The sequence below is a fragment of the Magallana gigas genome, chromosome 5 (assembly GCF_963853765.1).
Source record: "Magallana gigas chromosome 5, xbMagGiga1.1, whole genome shotgun sequence".
In the NCBI taxonomy this organism is placed as follows: Eukaryota; Metazoa; Mollusca; class Bivalvia; order Ostreida; family Ostreidae; genus Magallana; species Magallana gigas.
Window position 1 is genome coordinate 53,820,751 of NC_088857.1, and position 17,808 is coordinate 53,838,558.

The 17,808-nt window shown below is 33.3% G+C and overlaps 1 long non-coding RNA gene across 1 annotated transcript; it reads right to left on the bottom strand.

Annotated features, from left to right (window-relative positions):
• Positions 1-8,943: 8,943 nt before the first annotated feature.
• On the bottom strand, positions 8,944-12,052 carry LOC105337273 (uncharacterized). The gene is made up of 3 exons (XR_901604.4): positions 12,005-12,052; positions 10,969-11,052; positions 8,944-9,422 (listed from the first exon to the last, which is right to left on the bottom strand). It is a non-coding gene; the product is annotated as an uncharacterized lncRNA (long non-coding RNA).
• Positions 12,053-17,808: the final 5,756 nt, after the last annotated feature.

The window sequence follows — 17,808 nt, forward strand, 5'->3', positions numbered from 1 at the left end:
AGACGAAAATAATCACTGCAAAAATGGTGGACCAGGTCACCCAGTGGCAGCTGTAGATCGGGGAAGAGAAATGTTTTCTTTTCTGATCAAGTTGCTGATGTCTCAGATCAAGATTTTATATAATTCAGTATTGTACCAAGTTTAACAATGTTGACTGACTCAGCATTCAAACATTGTATTCTAGATCGCGTAACGTAATTGAATGTTAAAATGGAAGTTATCAAAATTTGTGAAATGTTTTAAGGAAATGAATCCTTTTTTCTGTGAATCAGTAATTTTTTTAATATCTTCTTAACTTCGTGATCAGTTTTATCAAATGACATGTAACCTAACTGAAAATGCCAATCGATAAGAGAGAATCGTAACGTCATTCATGCCATTACATTTTCTGGAGAAAATTAAAGGTAAACGTATTGTCTATCCAATGATCAATATAATATACACTATTATGTCTCCTACATTTTTGCTTCTAGGTTTTTTTAAATACCTGATTACAACAGTTCTTTTTCATGACGTCTGATTTTGATCAATTATTTCTAACTGTCCAATCCAGAGGCAGCCCGAGTAAATGACATATCTGCTTTATGCTCGCATCTCTGACTTTTTCCAAGGAGGAAAACTTATTTTTTTTGGGGGGGGGGGGGTCAAAGCTTATTGCTGGTAATTTTGCATGCAATTTAAAAGTTTGAAATTTTCCAGAAGTAGGGTGGTCCGGAATACAGATCATAGATCCCTAGTGTTTATTACTGTAATAACTAGGTATAAACGTTTGGCCTTTGCGCCTTATTAGTTGGAATCGATAAAAATAATAATTAAAATACTATGGGTTAATTATTTTAGAAAATTGCGCACGTATATTAATCATAGTGAGTGGTCGGATAATTATACATATACAAGGTGTTAATAAGAAGACAGGCTATTTAAAAGCAGGTGCTCGGAAGCATGGATTCAGGGTCTGATTGAGAGCGATATCAAGCATGTGTTCAAGCCGGTTGTACACAATTGGTATCCTGTTATTCTGCTGTCTTGTCAATGGAAAGCAACAAAATGGTAAGAATAAATTCGATAGATTTGTATTAGCTTCTTTAAGAGGACAAGGGAACTATTCTCCTATAAAGGGGTGCCAGTCGGTTAAAATATTGTAAATGGCTAGTTGTTACTTCTTTTCCTTTTCCAAACTTATTAATAGTGCAATATTTTATTTTACAAATTAAATGTAATATTTTTTATTACTTGGGTCGTACTTGGAGGGGGTGTTCCGAGGCCTATTTTCGTTAAATTTATCATGTGAATTTATTCAATATGAATTTTCAAGGAGGAAAACCACCTTTCCTGACCCCCTCTAGATCCGTTATGTTAAATACTCTATTATAACCTGATTGACGATAAATGGGAAGGTACAAATTAATATAGTTATCACTCGACAGTCATCAATCAGTATTGAAATCTAAAAAAATTGATGGTAACTTAATAAACTAAGTTTTAAATATTGAAATTTTCACAAAATCTTAATTGAGTGGAACAAACTCTTTTAATTTTAAAAATTTTCAGTGTTTGATCTTGTAATCGGTCCGGGTTCGTCCTACTAACCACGCTTTGAAGATCCGTATTTTCTCGTTATATTAATTTTTAATAACGTTTTATTAATCTTTTTTAGTAAAAAATGACTATGTATTCTTATATTGAATGTAATTATTTCTTTTTTACGACCTGGTTAAGGTGGTGTGGAGCGTTTCCCAGTTAAAAAGAACATGTCCGCATTTTGCGAGTTCTATGCCCTGATGTCGGTGACCAGCTGCAACAACTTCCTGATGAGTGGCTGGATACGAATCTATTACCGGAAGTTACAAGAAAACATGACTAACATGAGGCTCATTCAAGATCTTAGAAGAACAGAATAAAGTCTTAATTAATTTTGATCATTTTTCATTATTCATATTCGTTGTGTTTTTAAGATGTTCACCAAAAATGGTACCTTTTAAGCGTATACAACAATAAAAAACATCTAGCATCGATTGGCTTTAGTTATGAAGTCTTACTATTGAACGAACGTTCATCGAAGACGCAAGTTAATTCAATATTTCATCAAAACAACTAAGTTATTAATAAAATAACAATCATTTACGTCAAATTTATTTTTCATCCTCGTTAGCGCATCTTATGATCATACATTTTTTGGTATTCGAAGAAATTGACATTTGTGAGAACAAAGAGGATCTGTTATCACAGCTAATAAGATGCATCTTATAAAGGTCATTTAGAATCCATTGTTAACAAGCATGGCTAAGGCACATGTGTTGCATTTTATGAGGTTGACAAACAAATAGTATTGATTATGAATGTGGTTATTAGTACATTACTCACGCTCCCACACAACTTGATATACTTCGCAATATTCAACCGCCCCAACATATCAGATAAGCTTAAAGTAGTATTCACTTCGGTGCTGGTAAGAAAGTATAGACGCTCATGATAGTAAGTTTGCAGGAATCTTCCATATCGATTTGGATTGTCTGTAATCGCGAAAAGCTTTAAGCTCGAATAAAAACTAATAACTCTAATATAACAATATAACATATTACAATATATCAATCTTGAGCGATGAAGTACGAGTATATATTCCGATTGTTAACTGGACCTAAACACGTTTTTTTTTCGTCTTTAATGGTTTACTAGTGCATGTTATGTGATAAGATTATATTTAGTATGATCACATGTTCGTCTATAACATAAACAAAACGTGGTTCTGATCGTTAATTTTACAAGTGAGAAGTGTCGTCGTTACTTTAAAGTTCTCGTTACTTTTGTTAACGCTTGTTATGAATACATACTGTAAACAAAATTTAATTCGCGTGCGAGAAATTTTCGATACCGATTCTTTATTTTCTGTGGAAAAAATTAGTACCATTAAAATCTTCATTCAATTTACCACTGATATCGGTCCTTGACTTGCCTCAAACTTTCTCTGAAACTCGCTACCGATCTCGGAAATAGAAGTATGTGAATTCACGTCGAGATCGAGAGTCGCCATTTTTACATGCGAACATAACTGCACCACTCAAGGTATTCGATCCATAATAGCACCAGATTCAAAGAATCTTGATTTATAACAGATATGTATTGGCTTAATACTGTATACTTGGACAAAATTTTTATATATAAGTATCAAAATGTAAGAGGGTTGTGTATCCTAATAAATGACCTTTTCCTTTTCTTGAAGAGTTGTACCCTTTTCAAAAAAAAAATAATTATAAAAAATGTATTCGGTATAAATTTTATTTTTGATAGTTTTTATATTCCCTATGATTAAATAGGTAAAGCAAGTAAAGTAATGATATCAGTAGTAAAATGTCCGAGGATTTTTTAAGGAATCAAATATTTGTATAGAATGTTCGGATATAAGATTAATCAGTCCAAAGGACTAAGTGCGGTTTTGTGCAATTTTTGCCCCCCAAAATCAAAGTTTTAGAAAGAGCTTTAAAATAAGGTGAAAGATAGTTAAAATCATATTGGAAATAAAGGTGTAAAAGGTTATCACCACAGTGACGTCATAATGTAGAAATGACGTCATGAATATTGCATTATTTTGATAAATTGATGTTTTGTAGCAAAATATGGGTGTTTTCCGATGGTTTTTCGACTGGGAAACATCGAGCGCAGGCTTTCTCAAGTACCATATTTTAGTATAATGTGTATAACTATCTGAAGAAAAACATATGTTAAAATCGCACTTGAGCAGACCTGCGCTCTATACTTCCGAATGCAAAATATAGAGCAAAAATGAGAATATTTTCATTTGTTTGCAAATTTGCGGGAATTGGGCCATTTAGGTGACGTCATAGATACACAGCGAAAGAGCAATGGGGACTAAAATCATTATTATAGTTATAGGCATCCTCTATACAATAATTTGTGAAGATTTTATTTTTATACGATACTATTTAAAAATTGGTTAAAATCGGGGGCAGATATATGACCATACCGCACATAGTCCTTTGGTGCAATTTTTCTGCGCCGTAAATAGAAGCCTTTACTATGGGAGGCACTGTAGCTCCAATGCCGTCCATCCGAATTTTTTCCGACCGGGAGCCACAGACCTGCTAGGATTTGCCTTATTCTGGAAGCGGGTGTGAAACCTTCTCTAAGGTTCGAATCAGCTCACTTTCACGGGAAGATAGGTGGTCCAAGTCCCCGTCTCCAGTCTTGTTCATTGTCCCTTTCATTGTTAAATTTTTACTTCGGATTCTATTGTACTAAAGTTAACATGCTAGGCGTGTAGTCCGTATTAAGTTGGTGGGCACTTCGATTTTTATTACCATTTAGCCAAGCTTACGTTTACTAGTAAACTTGGTAAGACCAATAATAAAGGGAAGTTTGTGTTAATGTTGCCGGGTCTGAAATATATGGAGGAGACACTGCAGTTTCTAGATTTTTACTGGCGGGCATATGATACAAAATTTACGAGAATATACAGTCCTCATAATAACAATAAAGTTTTTCAGAGTGCTTATGCACAAATAATCATGTACATGGGCCCTAAGTCTCCTATATACCTTGAGATCTTTAAACACAGCTGTATTAAAATATAAACAAATTAAACAATAACTCATGTATAGCTCCATTGACAGATGCATGACCTTCTTTCTTAAGATGACAGGCATTGGAGCCAGATGTTGATTACTTACCGACCAAACAATGTTATATAATAATTAATACTGTCAGAAAGTTGAACACAGCTTTCAGATATGAAGCTAATGAATAAAGTTATAAACATTTATCAATGAATAACTAGATATCAAAATATGTAAAGCTACAGTATAAACCGACTAGAACTTCAGTACACAAAACTGTGATGTGACGTCACAACCATGCGGTTTGAACTTTGCTAGCCGAAAAATCTAATAAAATACCTTGGTGCGTTCAAAAGTACATCAACAGCTTATTGTGCCGATTAATACGAAACATAATACCTTTGCTTGACAACTGTTATTGTTATGCAAACAAGTACATTATGCATATTTACCTGAAAAATATGGAGGAGATACTGCAGTTTCCAGATCCTTATTGGCGGGCATATGATACAAAATTAACTTCCCGCACTGAAGAGCTCTACTCAAAACAAACTAAAATTTGAGCCCCCTCCCTAGATTACAATCCGGAGCACTACATTACCGTAGATATATATGGTATCAAACTTTTTGTATATAACCAATGAACTTTATTTCATGCACCATAATAAATGCCGTAGTTAAATTGAGCGGATTGCAAAAGATATTGATATGTTCCGTTGTTTCAACAGTGATGAATTATCTTTGTGTTGAAATCTAACGTAAGTAGCAAATTGCTCGTGAAAACTGATGTAGTCTACATATGTGACGCATCATTTTTGTTTACTACCGCTACGACAAATTTGATTAAACAGCGACTTTGAAGAAATTCTGTGGACACTGCTTAATGATTGATGAATGTCTTAGTTTATATATTGGATATCAAGTTCATACATAGAGAAGCTCTCCTTTTCAGCTCTGGTTTAAATTATGAAATGTGGTTTTTATTATTTTTTTTATTTTTATGTGGAGATTTGTAAACTTTGGACTGTAAAAACACACACTCGACTCAAAGTTTAGTATTTCTTTTTAATTACAATGATATTTTAAAATTTGTAATTCTGTGAAGATACAATTTAATGAATTGATGTCTACTTAGTGTGACTGGTATACTGAACCAAGTAAAATTAATACATGTACCAAGTAAATATGAATACTTGTGCAACGACAATCAAAATTGTAAAGTAGCGCACCAGGAAATCAAATGTAAAGTAGGGCACCAGGAAATCCATGGATATACTCTTAGATATCTTAGATATTCTTGCAATCAAAAACTGCGTAAATGCATTATGTCTGAAGTCATTAATCTCCACAATCATAAATTTAGAAAACAGACGGAATGGAATAATATTCCAGGCGCACATGACTTTATATGTCTGGCTTACATGTACCTGAGAATGTAGTAAGTAAAGACGTTTGCCAGATTAATGACTTTAATGGCCGTACACGTCTGTTTTCTAGCGACAAGCAACATATTTGTGGCGTTTTTCTGTCATTTATCCACCTGTTATAAAACACTGGGTCTTTTAAGCGCTTGTGACGCTAGTGTTATGTTGTCTAAAAACCGAAATTTACGTAACCAAGTCATATATGTATACACTACATCTGTTAGTTTAAATGGGCATATTTTGGCAACAATGTAGGTTTAAGTCTTGCTGTACATATATTTTTATAAATTTGGTACTTTTTTATTGTGGGGTTTTTCACCTTATTTTTACTTATTTGTGGCTCATTAGTGTACAGATTCCATGCTTTTGGTGTTTACATTCGTTTTAACAAGGTGAAAGCTGTCAATTTTACTATATCTGCAATGGTTGTGGCATATACTGATCAATTGGCTCTATTTATACTACTTCTCACAACCATTAGCGAATATATTTTAAGATATTTCACTGTACACCAGGAATTTATCAGTCCCTTTTCAGGGGGCCAATATTCGGCCCTATTCCTAATCGAGTAGAATTAATCGAGGATAGGCTCATTTTTTCCCAATTTGCTGGTAAAATTTCCAAAATAAAATATTTTCAAAAAAATGTGTTGTTTTTATTTTGATAAATTATGGATACCGATTTCAAGTACAAACTATTTAATATTTCATTCGGCACCTCTTAGTCAGTTTTGTGCATACCATACTGTATCATGATGAGTTGTTCTAGAATTATCTCTAGCGAGCATGTCCGATGTACGGTGATGTTAAAAGATCATGTCGCATTACAGCAAACACTACCCCTAAAAATTAAGAAAAGATGACAAAAAAGTATGCAGGATAATAAGTTCTTCTTAAATGAATTAGAGCCTGTGGCGCCAGATGAAATTCCCAAGTCCTCAACTTCAGGCCATGTGGCGATCAGGAGCATGGCTGCGTTGAGATGCAGAACAGTTCCACAACTTGATCATCGGACGACTCCAAATCCAGCTTTTGGCCTGATAAATCGGATTCGACAATGTTAAATACAAGCAGCACTCTTTCGATAGCTCCTGTTCAGAGAAAATTCGCATTCATCAATTTGAGCGTCTTTTCCCCTAGCTTTACTTCAGTAGTTCCAAAAATAGTTATGTGCAAATATTGTGAACTTTTTAGTTCTAGAAATGGTTAACGGAGAGACTTGAAATTTATTACACAAGGCGTTACACTTGGAACACATCCCTCTAGGAAACTAAGTAAGCACGATGAATTTGAGCGTCATAAGACGGCAGAAGAGAAGTATGATAAAGTAAACGAATTGACTTCCAGAAAACAAACAGGTCAGTTTCAATTTGATAAAATGAATATTAATCATTTTTTATGGTACGACCCTGTCTCATGGATCACCAGTCTCTTTTAAAAGAGATCTTCTTAAAAGGCTTATTTTCATTCCTGGAGAACATTTCAAATAAACACCCGCAAATAACAATGACTTTTACCTGTTTCATCTGGTCCATTCCTTCTAACTCATATGAAATCTCTCTTTGAAAATTTATATTTAAGCTTATAGCTTGTCCTCTGAAACATATTCCTTTTACCAGAAGACTATGTGACACCGTGTTCCTAGACGGTTTTCAACATATTACTTGTTCCTCGACAGGTGACTTACGTTCATACCGGTGGAATCACGTCACCAGCTCTTTTGATGTGGGCCTACACCTATCCGCAGACTTGTGTATACATAGTATTGTTCTTCCTAACTACACATGATTGTAAAAAAAAGATCTACTTGCACTTCTAAGTTTTTACTTAGTTACATGCTATAATCGGACCCCAAATAGCTCAACTTGGCTCCAACGTCACCAACATTTTCAAATCACTCTAGTCAGTCCTCATCTCAAATCCCTAAAAGAACGGTGCATGCATTTGAGGTAAAAACTCAAATTTGAGGCTGAGTATTGACTTGAAGAAAGTTGGTGACGGCGGGGCCTGACCAAAAATGTTTCACGTCATAACATGTGTTTGTTAGAGCCGATGACGCTCCCTTTTTTGTAAGTATATATGTTAAGTATTATGCTTTGACAGAATAAGACAGTTACTTTCTTATAAAAAATTATGCAAGGTATTACTCATTTTAGTTTCACAAATTAACACTTCCAATGGCGTCAGCGAAGTTAGACTCTGTATGAAAAACTAGTTTAAATCTCAAATACAAGGTGTTTCAATAAACATGCCCCAACTTTGGATGTGTAAATCTTTGCATAAACATGACATATCATCTTTGCAATCAATGCATCTGAAAGCGTTTCTGCCGGCAAAATGTATTACAGTGTAAAGACAATAAACTATGATGTTTGAATTCATTTTTGTTAATTTTTCATCAAAAGTCAAGTATCCAAGTATTGCTGTAAGTATAATATCTAGTATGTCCATATATTACTAAGTTCATTCTGAATGATAAACGATGTACTACCACAAAAGACCAGCAACAAAATAAATACACACCCTCTTTAAAAAATTCTCTCAGAGCACAAGCATTTACATGATCCAGAAAACTTTTTGGAAGAACATGAATAATACTAGGGAGAAACTAAAGGTAGATATTGTTAAGCAAATTTGATCACCAAACTTTCTGATGTTTAATCAATCAAAGACTAAAAATGCAGTATAAACAACACCAAAACAAACGGAAGCAATACCTAACTGTTTTGTTAAATGGGACACGCTCATGGCGTATAAGATTTGTTGGGGTTTTTTATAACCATCGAAGGATCATTCTGCTAATGTTGATAGGTCAGTATTGTTGGCTCTCAAAAATAATTGTTTTTTGTATGGGTAAGTTTATAATATTGTATCATCTAAAAGAAATCGAACGAAGCAATTTTAAAGTATATTACATGTACATGTATTTTCGAATCCGGCAATCTAGATGTCTCGATCGGAAAGCAACCAATCGTTAATTTCTCGACATTGGTATATACCTATGAAGCAGGTGATCAAGAGATCATTAGAACAATTAATAAACACGAAGAACAATCGAAATTACGTGCGAAAAAAGTAAAATGAAGTATTTGACAATAAAGCTATCGGGTAAAACTTTTATTTTCAAAATGGTGTATAAAGTTACCATCAAGATATATGTGTTACATTTGAAACCATTGTTTGTTGCATGCATTATTGCACATTTCCATACATTCAAGCATTTATTTTTATCTTGTAATAAAGCCAACTGATTATAACAAATCCAGATATGACAAGATGATATAGTTGGGTTCAGTATGCTGATCTCTGTCGAGCCATCAGCCTGATCCACCCACCCATCAGGTGGCGCGCACAGTCGTACTCAGACAGCTCGGCACACATGTAATAACCTCGCTTACTAGGCGATTGCTCTACTTCCGAGTTCAGACCTACAAAGAAATAATATCTCGACGATTGACACATTTTTTAACTGACTATCAGAAATGTCTTAATCAAGTATTATAAACAGTACACAGAATTTCAAGAAACCCATGGGTCACACCGATCACCCAAACAACAGCCCTTGACTCATTTTATTTGAAAACTTCTAAATTTGAATTTCTATAAATATATTTTAATTTATAAACATGCTAAATTTGTACCATACCCTGCAACTTTGTACCATACCCTTTTAAACTTGTTAAGTTACAAAAAGTGTTCATTTGAAGTTTAACAACAATAAATTACTTTAAATATCCATTCTTGTACTTAATTATTTGTCCATTCCACTCAATGTTCTCTCCTTTGTCATTGGTTCACACATGGTATAATAGTTTTGAAACTTATTTTGGGGGATTGAAAGAGTTGCCATCCTCTGATTTGCTACCCTTCAATAAAATATTTCAAATTTTCGATAACTTTGTCTAAAGTAAACTGTTGTCTCTTTTCACTGAATTTTGTGAAACTTTTAAGAGTTTTATCAAGTGCAAACACATTCTTGTATAATGTAATTTGTTTCTAAATTTCACTCATTCTTTCTGCGTTTTCCCCACTTCCAAGTCTTCTTTCTCCGTTGTTGTCCACATGCCATCATTGTGTAAAATATCAACAGAATCATTGATCTTTTTCTGTCGTTTTTCCTAGGTTTTTCAAAATCTTTTTGTCTTTTATACTCTTTAAATGCCGTTGCAGCAATTCTGTTTTCCTAGTCTTGTTCACGGAAATAATTTCTTGTGTTTATTTTCTAGCATTTATGATTATACAATATATTAAAAAAGTACATAAAATAGTCTACTTTTTGGACATCATATCCTAAGAACTAAAAACAATTCTCTTCTTTTGATTTTGGTATTGATCCAGGGGACACAGTTTGAACAATTTAAAATCTACAATATTCAAGGATGCTTGCATAAAGATATCTCAAATTGTAGCACTGTAATACTTCTGAAGAAGATTTTTAAACATTTTCCAAATATGCTTCTCGGTAATACTTTGAACACCTCTCGGGCCCCAGCTTTGGTCGAAGGAGGAGGGGGTCACGGTTTGAACAACGGGTTTTTTTTAATATCAAATTCGCTCTAGTACATCCAATTTAATCACACTTTTTATTATAAGCATTGTCACACTGTCAGGGGAATAAAGATCACAAGGAAAGGTTTTAAGAATGCTTTAATCTACTAGACGTTTATTCTAAGGAGGCGTTTTCGTTATGTCTAAAGAACCTTTCCATTGCTGGTCATGATTAAAGTAATTCAAATACGTAGCAATTCTTCAATGATCAACAAAAGTTCGGAAACTTACGTAGGTAACCGGTTCTGGTTCATGCTTTGTTTGTTCTGGGCTTTTTTTATTATTATTATTTTTTTTTTTTCGCTTTGTTTTTTTTTTTTTTTTTTGGGGGGGGGGGGGGGTATGAATTCACATTGTATCTTTTTCATTATTGTCAATTATACGTATAACATTTTTTGTTATTCTTTTTAAAAATTATTTCTGTACCTTCCATTGGTAGCCTGAAGGCCGAAGACAATGCCACCAGTAAAAACAGCACAAAAATTGTGTTACACATGGCCCACGTTAATTCTGCAAACACAATTGTTATATAAATTCTTACACAAAAAATATTATCAAATATGTTTCTGTATATGGTATTCTATTCTTTGCTGGCCAAAAGTACAAATATAATCCGTTTACTGGCACCTACGTGGTAAAATCAGAATGAGAAATGAAGCACAAAACACCCGTGAAAAATATTTTAGCAATATCATATATTTCTTGATCAACAATAGTTTTATTGTTGCTCATAAAGGAAATATTTTTAATGCATGTATTTTGATATCAATGTTTAAACGGAAATTCTCTCTGTATTCGCAGATATAAGTCCATGTCGTCTGCAATTACGATTCATTTAAAATGAGCATAACTAAATTTCCCTACAACGTCATTCAACGATTCTCTCAAATTAGTATTTCAAATTGCAATTCAGAATCGCCCCGATTAAACATCTCATAACATTTGGATAATGTGTCTTCGGCAGATTACAACTGTGTCCGTATATATCCGATCTGATAGATATCCGGCAAAACTTTCAATTTAATTTGCGCACGCATTGTGCCTAGCACTACTTTCTTGACTTTGCACTAACAGCTTCGTGTAAATTTTTGTATTTGTAAATTCCTTATGAACATAATATAAATGATTCAGGTAACATTTTATACATGCATAAAAATATTACTCGTAATCGTAGTAAAAAAGATGCACAGAGCGAAAATAATCTGAATAAATAAAGCCGAGTTTACTACGTGCTACATGTATTAGTGGTAAACAGGGAAATAATTTTAACAATATAAACAGACACACACACACACAGTCAAAAAGTCGACCATACGGCTCTGAAATTTATTTTATGAAAATAACTTTAAACAAATTACTTATTACAAAAGTTAAAAATAGAGACAAACCTACTGTGTATATATGTAATATAAAAATATGACAAATGAAAAATACGGTAGAATTTAAAAGATTAAATACTCACATGAAGAATATATCGTCAAACTGTTACAAAATATTCAGTCTGCGCTTGTCAGTTTCATTTCTCTATATATACAATATCATCAACCCACATTTTAAAAAGGAAATTTTACAATTGCCCATTATTAGATCAATGATTTCCCCAGAGAGGTTGTTCCGTTCTAAAAGAAATCTCTGATCGCCTTTCAAATTACGCGTGACACACCTGACCATTCTACTGCACGGCAACTACAACCTCATTTAGGAGAAACAGCATGCAACAACCCAAAATAATCATTTTGTCTTAAAATTTTAATAATCCTTAATGAACTAAATTCATCTTGTGTTTTCCTCAAATCTTCATAATAAACAAAACCGTATACGGTTAAGTGTTGAAGCGTTGGTCTAAATCTTCTCGTTTTTGTTAATTCATGTTGTTTATTGTTCAACAGAATTTTTTTAGCTATGAAACCATCTTTCCCGAAGAATATGAATTCAAACCTCGGTTAAAAAAAACAAAAAACTCAACATAACCTAAACTGTAATTATTAAGAATTGATTCTCATTATCTTAAAATGTGAAGATAAAAAATGATTATAACAATAATTTTAAAATGGTATTATTGTCATGGTCAGTCACAGATATGTATGTGTGCATTGTATTTTACACTTGATTAAATCTTTACATTTTGCCTGTTGTAGGTGAATGTGCGTAAAAATATTGTGCTTAAAAGAGCATGGAATTTGATATACATTTTAGGATTTAAAAGCGGCAGAAAATATCCTTTACTAGTATATGATATACTGATACAATTTAGTATATGCGTACCTTGATTAAAAATATACTTATTACTGTCTGTATTTTAACATAAGGTGCCATCATCCGAAGCTGAGTGGGATAATATTGATAAAGAGTTCATGGAGAAATGGAATAGAGGGAAAACAAGTAGTTCAGGCACCCCTTATGGTTCTTACTTTTACAGCGAGAACTCTCACAGCGTTGTCTTGATGGCATTAGTGAATGCTAATTACAAGTTCACCTCGGTGAATGTTGGCAGCAATGGGCGAGTGAGTGATAGGGCATTTTTAGAAAATGTTCACTACACAGGTCCAAAGAGGAAAAGTTCCTTAGAGTTCTTAGTCCAAAATCTTTTCCAGGGAGATTTACGAGGGTGCATATCGTCGCCATAGAGGGGAAAGGCCGTAAGTATAGGCGTCCATTCACAGGGCGAAAAACAATCTTTAAGCAAGTCCTTAAAGGTGGCTTAAAGGATATACAATCTTTAAGCCACCTTTAAGCTGAGCTTATAGGTTCTTAATGTCCAAACTTCTTTAAGTCACCTTTTAGCCATCTTTAAGCCACCTTTAAGCATCTTTAAGTGGCATTTACGCTCCCTTTAAAGGGACATGATCACGATTTTGGTCATATTTTTTTTTCTTTTTTCATTATTTACAATGCTTTATGAATGCATTTCTTATGATCAAATGAAATTTGGGTGCCCGTCGATGAGTTTTAAGCAAGATACAGTGCTCACAATTCTTCGTCATGTAAACAAGGCTCGTGCCCTGTTTTTGTTTACATAGGTTCAATATACCAGTAAAGAATCTTTTTCAAGCTGATTTGTCTATATTCTTATTCATTTTAAGCATAAATAAACAGTTCCTAACGATTAACACATTCATTTTAGGTCTAAAACTGGAATTTTCACTTCAACGTTCAAAATGTAAACAAAAGCTTTGTTTACATAGCGAGGAGTTGTAAGCTCTGTAACTCGCTTATAACTCAACAAATGACACTCAAATTTTGGTTGCCTATTTAAAATGCCTTACTGAAGCATTTTAAACATTAAAATCGTGACCATGCACCTTTGAGTTGTCTTTAAACCATCTTTAAGTTCCCTTTAAGTCAAGTTTGATCAATCTGAACAAAAAAAACATATATTTAATGCAAAAGCTCTTTTATAGGGATGGGAGGGGGTGATCCGAGTGATGATATAATTTCCAAGGAAGGAGGGGGGGGGGGGTGTTCCAGGTGGTTTTAATTGTCGCTCCATTTAACATAGATCCCTATCATCAACAACGCTCCGATGGACACAGATTGCCGTTATAAAATTCTTTATAATTTGTTTTTGTGGGGGGGGGGGGGTTCAAAATTATTGTAGGGGTTAGCGCAGTCTCTGTATCTAAATATGTGAATGAAATTATATTTAAGTATGTTTGTTTCCTATTATAAATTAATCGGTGAAATCTCTCTCTCTCTCTCTCTCTCTCTCTCTCTCTCTCTCTCTCTCTCTCTCTCTCTCAGTTCATCCGGTTATTAAACAAAATAAAGATAATGAACCAAAAATGCATGATTTAATTTAATAACCGGTTTAAGGTTTGTATTTTTTTCAATTTTTATTATTTCTAGGTCTAATTCTAGATCTGCTAGATACATGTTAAAGATGAAAAGACCCTCAACTGCCTTTGTTATATCGGGCAGGATATTACTGCTTTGTTTGTCAAGTTTTGTTCGTTTGTGTATATCTAATTAGAGTCGATTGTTTGTCCAACTTAAGAAAACCCCTGGAACTAACACAGAATATACAAGATATACACAACAGGTGTGTCGTGTGCCCAGGTGCAAATCAGGGTTTCTAAAGGCGTTGAAATCTCAGTATGTACGTGTATAATGAATGAAAGTTTATTTACATTTGTATTTAATTTTCATGGTATTATTTCCTAGCTCTGGGTTTTAAAAATGTTACGTCTACAAATTAAAGATACATGTATGTAATAGTAAAATCTAGAGGCTAATTAATTACTGTACCGGTATCATAAATAGGGGTAATTGTTTAAATATATTTATAAAAGTAAATATGTCACATACCCGGCCTGGTACTTCATACACTTGTATGTACAAGTATATGTATACATCATTTGCAATTAATTGCCACATGTAGTAAATAAGTCACCCGTAATTGGTAATAAGAAGTAAGAATTGATAGTCTAGTCTAAAAATCATGTATACATAAACATACTGGAACGGCGCCGTGATCATGAAAACCGGGAAAATTGCGTAGAACTAATACCCTAATAGTTTCAATGCGATGTATAAAAGAAATGATTTCATCTTCTTCCTTGCATTTCATTTAGCTATGAATTAGATGAACGTTTATCTATTCGGTTTAAATTTATTTACTAAGTAAGCATAACGATTTCCATTTAGGTATAATATATTTTTTTTTCACTGAAGACCAAGTTCTGTATTTCATACTAAATATATGCATGCATGTAATTTATAAATTAGATATAATTGATTGTACAATTTGAATGAAAGTCAAAATCTGTTCAAGTAAAAAATACACATTTAATACATTGATTCAATATCCACTGATATATAAGATATAAAAACCACAACGCATATGTAAGTTGCCGTGGCGCAGAGAGGAAGTGAGGTGATGCTGGTAAGCGAAAGGGCTCGGGTTCAATTCTCGTCTTGGGCGTTTTTAATACCTTTTCTAATACCTTTTTCATAATAATCATATAGTTAATATATTTTGTTGGTAAATTAAGCACAATATTGAATTAAAAGATTTTTTAATGGCTTAAAGGTAGCTTAAAGGTGGCTTAAAGAAGTTTGGACATTAAGGACCTATCAGTTGTCCTTAAAGGTGGCTTAAAGATAGTCTTTAAGCAATTTTTACGCTTTCTTTAAGCCATCTTTAAGCAACACATGTAGCTTAAAGGTGGCTTGCTTAAAGATCGTCTTTAAGCTCCTTCCTTTAAGCTATCTTTAAGGAGAATTTAAAGGTGGTCATGATTTCAAATAACAGAGAAAAACGCAAAAAACTGTTTCTTTACTTGAAAGACTAAAACTTCTCTTTTAAACTCTCCAATGTTGTACATAATAACTTAATGTATTAAGATAGTAACAAAAAAGATATAAACATTGTTTTATATTTGTTTTTTATTCATTTTTACACATACAACCTTTTGCCTTTTAGGTGCAGTGTTACTTTTTACGTAAATTAAGGCAGTAACTTCCACATACTACTTTTCTGCATTTTGATATCATTAAATTTAAGTGGATTATGCTTTCAGTGACATTGATGTTTTGGCATTATAAGGTTGATCATGTCACTCAAAGGACAGGTAAAGTTTGGATATGTGTTTTTTTTATAATAGCTATTTAAAAACAAAACAAAGCTTTACAATTAAGCTTTACAAAACAACCCTTTTATTGGTACAAGAACGTATTTTGAAAACAAAGGAACATTAAGTTTAACATTTCGGCTCAAAAACAATGGCAATAAAAAAGAGGTCAAACATAAATTGTAGACAAAGAAATTGTAAATTCATAAAATTTCAGAGTTCTGACGTTTGCTGATATAGGAAAACATCAATTATAATTGTGCATTTTTGTTCGTCGTTTAATCTTCTTTGTTAAGACCGTTTATTACAATTTGAAGCATCAACATCTGGAAAATTAAGCACTGTCTAACAAGCAAAGTTGTTATAAAATTATTTTCACATTTCAGTGTGTCAATTTGCATAAAAAATGGGTTGCTGTACACTTAAATTGAAACGGTATAATGAAATGCTACTTGGCAAAACTTAACATAGAAAAAACAAAACAAAAGAGTCTCCGGGTGTCATAAGCTTTATGGAAGAAATGCCAATCTGATCGGCATTTTCATCAGGTTCCTTCAACGAATTGCAGACACTTCCCTTATGAGGGAGCTGAGGGTAGAAATCATGATGAACACGGGGAATTACATTTTTCTTGCACAAATCCATTAAGTCTTTGAATTTGGCATCTGAGATTGGGACTAAGAAAGAGTAAAGAGGTTTAACATGATAATTTTTCATGTTCTTAAGTTTTGTCCCTCTTTATCCGCCTCGAATATCAATGGAATTATACTCTCGCTGACTGATATCGTATTTGAAGAATATCTTGTTGGGCTCTATCTTTCGATACTGGAATGAATGAATATTATTCAATTTCATTATTGATCCATCTTCTGCACGGTTCCTGTTGCCTATACAATCATCTGTAAGCTCTTTGAAATTCATAACATCCCTATTTTCAAACTCCTTCACTACATACCTAGGTGGGTTTACTATAGCATTGCGGACACCAACCATCCAATCACTTGGGGAAAACATATCTGAATGTTTTGTTGATCTTTCAATAGTTGCATGTACAGAATCTCCTTCCATCTGTGAGTGTCCTTTTTCAAAATAATTTTGTGTTATTTTTTTAATTGGGAAATTAACCACAGAGTAGAAACATATTCCACTAAATGCATATGGCAGATGTCTTTGCTGGCCAGTGCAACTGTCTGAATAGTACGATAGTTCATCAATAGAACAACACTTTTGTTGTAATCTAGGAGACAGGAAGCTATTTCACAACTTCCCCGGTTTGCTGTGGTTTCCCACCACATATTACAGACAATTTCTTTGGATACAACATCAAATACAGTAAAGTTGGAAATTTCAAGTTTTCTGCTGTAGTACAGTTCATGAATTTGAGCTTTAGGGGTAACGAGTACCTTCAGCAAATCAAAGTTTATAGTTTTGATCATTTCATTTTCCATCGATCTTTGCTTATCTTCCTGATTTTCATTCTGGCTTCGTTGCTTTCGTTGCTGATGCTTTCCAAATTCATTCCTATTTTCCTGTTTTCTTTCTCAGACATTTTTCCATATGCATTACAAAATGAACATACATCCTTTTTGGGTTTATGAAACCCCAAGTTGAACTCAGTGGAACAAATGTTACCATAAAACCAGAACTTTTGTGCATCTTGTGGTCCTCTTTGCATTTTTCTATGTACAGATTGTTT